Below are 8,198 nucleotides of genomic sequence, written 5' to 3' on the forward strand. Positions count from 1 at the left end.
TGTTTTTTGATTTTCAGCTTCTTTACAGCGAAACCGTTTTTTGTATCACCTCTGACTCGATAAATTTCAGTTTGAGATTTTTCCTCAGAGTTTAGCTTCTTTGCATCGTTCGATAATTCCTTATATACTTTCCGTTGTGCGGGTGTTAGGTCCTCTGTAATACTGATACCTTTGTAGTTTTCTAATCCCTTTAAACTTGTTAAATTTCCGATAACGGTCCATTTTTCTTGTTCATTTTTGAGTGATAACAACAAGGGTCGCTTTTTATTTCCATCTGCTACGCCTAATCTTCTGACACGCTGAATGTTAGCTCGGGCATGGGTATCCTTGATAAAATCTAACCTTTGTCATTTTCTTCATCTTTCTCTGGTAAACCATGAACGATGACATTCGGTGCACGTCTTTTCTTGTCTGCCTCTTCTGCTCCCTCTTCGCGCCAGGCATCTTTGATAACTTCCTTTAGTGAGTCTTGATTTGGGGTAGCAAGATTAGTGGTGTTGGAGGAGGTAACGGAAGCATACGTTTTTTCTGAGAGTGCTTTGCACTCAGTTTTGATTGTTTGTTCAATCATTTCTTTGATAGTCGGCTTGAGTGACTCGAGTTTCTCTTCAAACTTTTGCTCAACGTACTCTATGGTGTGGAAACCCGGATCTTCATTGAGATTTTTCCTTAGGTTCGCCAGTTCTTTCTTTTGGGATGCAATAGTAACTCTATCGACTTCGTTTTGCTTGAGAAGCCCCTTACAGGCTTCTAGCTCTCTTCGTAGGTTTTCGACTTCCTGTTCAAGTTTAAGAGATGATTGGGCTCGTCTTGAAGGGATGAGGGCTGAGAGTACAGGTTTAACTTCTACACAATTTTGGCAGGTGTACCTGTAATGAGTGCTTTTCGTCTTGTCGATGAACTGCTGTATCTGGTACGCGGGAAGCATCGTACATCTATAGTGAACACTCCTCTTGCACTTGACACAGGTCAAGCGGTCTTTGTCTTTATCAACGATATCGTCAGTGCATTGTTTTAGTGTGCAAACCAGCAATCGGCCACCACCTTCTTCTGGCCTTGATGGCATCATGATGCCGGCTTCCAAGCTCGGGTAAACCAGAAGGATTGGTGATTTTTATCGAAATTTGATGAATTTTAGTGAAGTTGTGCAGAAAAAAATTTCAGATCCAGAAAAGCGTGTGTCTGCGAAAATAATTGACGTCAAATAAAAAAAAAAAAAAAAAAAAAAAANCGGTTAGTGAGGGCTGTACTGAGAAATATTGCCCGAGGTCAAGTAACGACCGAGCTTGCGAGGTTGTTGCATTGACCAAGGGCAATATTTCAGTACAGCCCGAAGTCCATAAGTCCATTCTCCTTAATAAAAACACGAAATGAATTATGCAAAACATTAAGGACACACACAGACACACAGAAACACCAGATTTTGGTTTACCGTTGTTTACCGAGATTCCCACCAAATTTAGTTGACCATGGCTCGGCCGTCCAGAATTATTGATTTCTCTCTGGGAAAATTCGCTGGTCCAAAATCAGACCAAATCTCCGGGAAAACGTGGTGGTAAAATTGGAAGGAAATATTTGAGACATTCTCACCAAATTTTAGTTGACCGTGGCTTGGCCGTCCAGAATTATTGATATGTCTCTGGGAAATTCGTTGGTCCAAAATAAGTCTAAATCTCCGGGAAAATGCGTTGGTAAAATTGGAAGGAAATATTTGAGACATTCTCACCAAATTTTAGTTGACCGTGGCTCGGCCGTCCAGAATTATTGACATGTCTCTGGGAAGTTCGCTGGTCCAAAATCAGTCCAAATCTCCGGGAAAACGTGGTGGAATTGAAAGGAAATATTTGAGACATTCTTACCAAATTTTAGTTGACCGTGGCTCGGCTGTCAAGAATTATTGATTTGTCTCTGGGGAAATTCGTTGGTCAAAAGTCAGACCAAATCTCCGGGAAAACGTGGTGGTAAAATTGGAAGGAAATATTTGAGACATTCTCACCAAATTTTAGTTGACCGTGGCTCGGCCGTCCAGAATTATTGACATGTCTCTGGGAAGTTCGCTGGTCTAAAATCAGTCCAAATCTCCGGGAAAACGTGGTGGAATTGAAAGGAAATATTTGAGACATTCTTACCAAATTTTAGTTGACCGTGGCTCGGCTGTCAAGAATTATTGATTTGTCTCTGGGGAAATTCGTTGGTCAAAAGTCAGACCAAATCTCCGGGAAAACGTGGTGGTAAAATTGGAAGGAAATATTTGAGACATTCTCACCAAATTTTAGTTGACCTTGGCTCGGCCGTCCAGAATTATACTCTTATATTTCTTTACTGGAAACAAAAGAGCTCTTGAATATTTATGTGGCAAAAACATTGTGGCATGAGCAATATATTTTTCAATTAACCAACAACGAGCAATTATTTAATTTTTTTGCTTACAGAAAAAAGTGAGAAATGAAAATGCTACTGCAAAAAAAAATATATTATGTAATAAAATTGTTGCTACTAAGGAAAATCCCATGTGACAACAAACAATAAAAGAATAAAAAACTACAATTAAAACTTGACTACTAATGTACGGCTTCTATACTCGTCTTTATTGTGTTCAGTTGAGGCTTTAATTGATTAATAAAAAGTGCCTCTAGTGTCATTAAATGGCTTGCCGAACGAGAACTACCTTTCAAAATGGCTACGTCATCCATTGTTAATGAGTGCTGGCATGACGTCATGCGAATGGTAACGGGTGCGTTTTTCCTACCGTGCTCCTTAATTCGGGTGATAAGATGTCGCCGTGTTTGGCCGACATAGCACGAATTACATCGTGGACAGGTAATTTTATAAACTACACCACTTTTTAAGGATTTTTCCACGGAGGACTTCAATGATGGTAGCACTGTTTTTAACTTTTTCAAAGTAAATATGACACGAATATATATCTTGAATATTTGTTTGTTTAAAATAGATAAAAGGGTATTTAGAGTGTTTTGCGTCTCAAATTAGAATAAACCAGCCGAGGCTGGAAGGTCAGCCAATAGAGCTTAGCTAGATAGCTTTAATAAGTGGGTTAACAGATGTAAGAAATGTACTGAAACAGAGTAGACTAAAAATGTTGAATAATGAACAAAATGTGAAACATTTGATAACTTGATTTAAAATTATTTAAAACAAGCCTAATATTTCTATTTATACAAGGGCGCCAAAGATCTTGCCCCCCCCTGCACGTTTGGCTAAAAGTCCATCCACACGTCAATTATCTCGCCACTTACATACACAAGAAGGTCCATGGTTTGCACTGACAGCAGAACATTTTGATTTTGGGCTCCTGATTTCTTTCAAACATAGCTCTTTTCCGGACTGATTCTGCCCAGAAATGAGGCTTTCAATGCCTGTATCATACAAAATTTACAAGTAAAGCTTTTTTTTGCATACACAATATCTTAACACCACATGAATAATATTTTGAGTTGCGTTAAAACACAGGAAAAATTTTTCGATTTTCAAAATTGGAAATTCAATATTTTAGGGTTGGAAATTTTGGTTTTATAATTGAAAGTTGGAAAACGTAAATTACCCATAGGTTTTGTAGAATAAACCAATGCCCTTGAAAAATCAAGTGAAAAAAAAAACAATGTAGAAATGAAAATTTTCCAAGGCTGGTTGGAAAACATGACTTTTTGGGTGGGACATTTTTATTTTTCCAAACAGTTTGGGAATTGAAAAAAGCGTCTAAAATCGATGTTGGAAATAAGATTTTTTTTTAAGATTATAACCCCTCCTGAAATCCTCCACCCCCAGTAGATACTTTCTGACCACTCCCTAACATCAGATCTTCGAGTCGATTACTTTTTAATTTGCAATTGTTCAAAAATTCAAATCCTTGATATCCGAAAATTAAGAAGTTTGTTGAAAAGATTATGGTGAAAACATTTTAATGAATGAGACAAATGAATTATATTAACCCGGTTCTGGGTTACATCTTTTATTTTTGTAGTAGTCAACTTATATATCTTACTTATAAATCAGTCACCACTTTTTACCGCCTGAAAGATATAGAGAATAAGAATGTTGAGAGGAAGGGTGACGCCATAAATTTTCATAAATTTTCTAATGTAAAATCTAAACTTCACTTCACTCGGTGCTTCACGCCGCGGACAAAACCTTTTTAACGCAAAATCTAGCTATCCCAGACCTGATTTAGCTATCCAAGGCATACTTGCTCTCCCATGCGGAGGTAATTAGCCATCTAAGACTTAATTTAACGATCAAAGACCTGTAAGACTTAAAATCGATCATATTTTAGCTATCCAAGACCTTCAGCTCAATTTGCGTCGAAAATTCTCTCCGAAATGGCCGTAATACTCATAGTAAAGTAAATTTGTGTACACTAAACACGTGCGAGTGGGTAAGAATCTCTGAAAAAAGAAACGAAAGAAACCTTAATCGGGAAAGAAATAAAGATGTTAAGATGGATGAAGTATAAGCCCGAAGGGCTAGAAGTCAATCTCTTTGGTAGGATTTGAAGCCAACAAATCCTACCAAAGTTGCGCGGCCTTGAGCGACCCGCCTGGTTTTTACACAAATGACAGATTGAAACTAAAATTTACCGGTTAATTTTGAAAAATATATCACTCGAAAACAAAGGAATTGCTAGATTCAATCCGTCATCAAAAATACCGCGCATATTCTAAGGCTTCAATTTTTCTTGCCTGAGAAAGGTTAGAGATTGAACTCTACCCCTTTGGGCTTTAAACTCAATGATTGGTCCTCATCAACTTACGTTCTCTTTGATTTGTTCAATTTTGTAAACATGAGTCTCGTTGATAAGGATACATTTAAATGTGCCACTCTCAAGAGTATTTCTAAGTTGAAGCCATCACGCATTTGTTTTTACTTTATGAGAATATTTATGGTGAAATCGCATTTTGAAAGAATCCATAGCTGCAATGTGTTGATGAGACGGCCGCTGGTCTTTGTTTTGATATGTTTCAATTTTATGTTACGTCATTAGTCACTTGGGATTGCGTCTCTTATTGTCTTCAGTGTATTCGATTTTATTGCGTCTTTTGTATGTCATCTTAGTATTGTTTATAATGTATATAAATAGGTCATTAGGGAATTGTAGAATTTTGAGGCGTAGGAATTAAATTGTAAACGTATTTTCTACATTTATGTAACAGTAGTAATGTTGTGTATGTGATGTGAAGTCCAATTTTTGGTGTGCTTGTTTTGGTGTCGTGGAAAGCTTTTTTAGTTAGTATCTATTTTGGTTTGTATTTAGTCAGTAAACTTTTATTTCTATCCTATCTATGTTCTAATGTGTTTGCTTGTATAGCCCTAGGTTAAGATAGCTTTAGGACAAAGTTTTTCGTTTGTACATACTCTAAGAGTTTGTATGTTTTGAGTTTTAGTGTTTGGAATAGCAATCCAACCAGTGAAAATTATCGCACACCTTTCGTATACTCCCAACGTCCCCTGTGAGCGTTACAGTTGATGAGACGTGTGTGTGTCTCTTTCCTTGTATGACAGCAGATTCGGAGAGAATTTTCGACGCAAATTGAGTTGAAGGTCTTGGATAGCTAAAAATTGATCGATTTTAAGTCTTACAGGTCTTTGATCGTTAAATCAGGTCTTGGATGGTTAAATGCTTCCGCGCAGCAAAACATCAGATCAAAAAATCAGGTCTTGGATAGCTAGATTTTGTGTTAAAAAAGTTTTGGAGGTTTTGATCACTATTGAAGGTCTTTGATCGCTTACGGAAAAGAAATTTGCCACGTCACGCTTGTACAATTTTTGAATTTTACATAAAAAAATCTGGCTTACGTCCAAGGATCTGAAGGTGGCCCAAAAGGGCCGTGACGGCCCTGTCTTTCTTTGTTGAAGGATTAAGGATTTTTATAAGCTCTTTTGAGTTTCTTTCGAATCCGAGATAATAGTTATGGTAAAATGTTTGCTAAACGGAGATAGAATTCCAGTTCCCACATTTCATAATTTCGACAGTGAACTTAGATTTTCTAAAACGGTCTTAAGTGTCTATTGTGCTTGGAGTTACGCCATCATGTGGCTTCCTGTAACTTGGAAAAAAATTGGTTTCAGAGTTAATCTTTCTCCATGGGGCTGTCCTGGTAATGTAAGCTATGATAGTAGCGGCAGGGCAAAGATCTAATCCGAGGTCCAATATGTTACTGGTTCAGGGATCTTCCTTCTGAAGTTCTTAGGTTTATAGTCCAGGAGACAAATCGTACATCTCCTTAAATAAGCACTTTTGCTTAACCCAAGATTCTACAGGATAAACTATATATTTTTGGAATCCTCAACTATCCTAGTTTAGGAAATGATCGGTCCCCAAAGCTAACTCCTGGTCAATTTTTCATACTTGGCCCGAGATTAGGGGGTACTTTTTACCCTTTTTAAGGATTTGTTAAGGAAAATATCTATCCACGTATATAATTTGCTATATCTCATGAATAAATTGACCAATTGATAGATTGGTAAACATCACTGGCAAAAATATTTTGCAAAAAACTATTTTTGAGGGTTCTGGGGGGTAATAGGGAAAATTTGGGTATTTTCACTGAATTTTGGCACTTTATATGACTGGGACCTACAAAAACAACTTTTAATGAGGCGCAAACTTTGTGTTATGATAAAATTTGATGTGATACACCAGAAAAATTTCTTGTCAACTGTATTTAGTATCATTTACGACGCTTCAGGGGGTAAAATGCCCATTTTGTTGAATTCTTATATGATTTGAGCAATTTTCACTGCTTATCTCGCCTAAAATATCTTCAAAAATAGTTTTAACTTGATCTTTTTGTAATATATTCTGGAAAATTACAATGCTGACTTGAAACTATCACATTTAGAGTGCAACTTGACAAAACATAGGGGGTAAAATTGTCCGTTTTTGTGGATCTTTATCGATTTTTATTGATTTTTGGGCCCATTGATCCCATAAAACAGTATTAAGGTGTTTATATTTGATTTCTAACTACTGAAAAAATTATACTTTCTGATGGACAATAGAGCAAAGCAATCTGTGGTTTTCATTATCAGGCATCAGAGATACAGGTGGCAAATCAGGAGTAAATATGCCAATTTCTAGTTCACAATTGCCTGGATGTTTTTCTTGAGAAGGTTCCTCTAAAACCTAAATTTTTAGGATGGAGACCAGCTCTAACAAACTTTAAACTACCATTCAATCATCTCTTAGTCCTTTTAAAGACAACTACACAACATTGCGATGCTTTTAACTGAAGTTATGGCTACATAGTTACAGTTATTTAACGTAATTCTGTAAGCTTTTACTTCCCAAAACGGTCACTACTGCCGGTTTTTAAGTAGAACTTCTTATTTTGAGGCAGGATACTGTTAAAAGGAAAGCAAAATGGCGGTGGTTTCCATCCTAAAACCTTAGGCTTTTGAGGAAACTTCTCAAGAAAATTATCCAAACTCAAGCACAGATTGCTTTCCTCTATTGCCTACCAAAAATATCCATGCTTCCAGTAGTTAAAAATCAAACTTTGTACACCTGAACACTGTTCTATGGGTCAAATAGGCCAAAAAAATCAATAAAAAACCTGGTTTCTTCAACTGAACCGCCCTGCATCTCACGTTTCAAGTCAGCATTGTAATTTGCTAGCGTATATTGCACAAAGATCAAGTTAAAACTAAAGATATTTCGGGCGAGATAAGCAGTGAAAATTGCTCAAATCATATACAAATTCAACAAAATGGGCATTTTACCCCCTGAAGCGTCGTAAATGATACTAAATACAGTTGACAAGAAATTTTTCTGGTGTATCACATAAAATTTCATCATAACACAAAGTTTGTGCCTCATTAAAAGTTGTTTTGGTAGGTCCCAGTCTTATAAAGTGTCAAAATTCAGCGAAATACTCAAATTCTCTCTATTTTCCCCCAGGTTAAGCCAATGATGATCACCAATAGAATATCAATTGGTCAATTTATTCATGAGATTCCATTTTTTCCATCTTCAGCAACTAAATGGGAATTTGGAATTTTTCATTCTTTATAGCTCCTAAAAGCTCTGAATTTGTTTTTGTAAGATATATACCTTTAATCTTGGATCACATCACGGAGCTACTGGGTCTTGAGCTTACTTGATGAAGCTAAAAGGCCAAAAAATATGCTTCCGTCAAATGTGCATATTCTGATATTATATTCAATCTTTTTCTTCTCTTCAT

Source organism: Clytia hemisphaerica, unplaced genomic scaffold, assembly GCF_902728285.1.
Source record: "Clytia hemisphaerica strain Z4C2 unplaced genomic scaffold, Clytia hemisphaerica genome assembly, whole genome shotgun sequence".
In the NCBI taxonomy this organism is placed as follows: Eukaryota; Metazoa; Cnidaria; class Hydrozoa; order Leptothecata; family Clytiidae; genus Clytia; species Clytia hemisphaerica.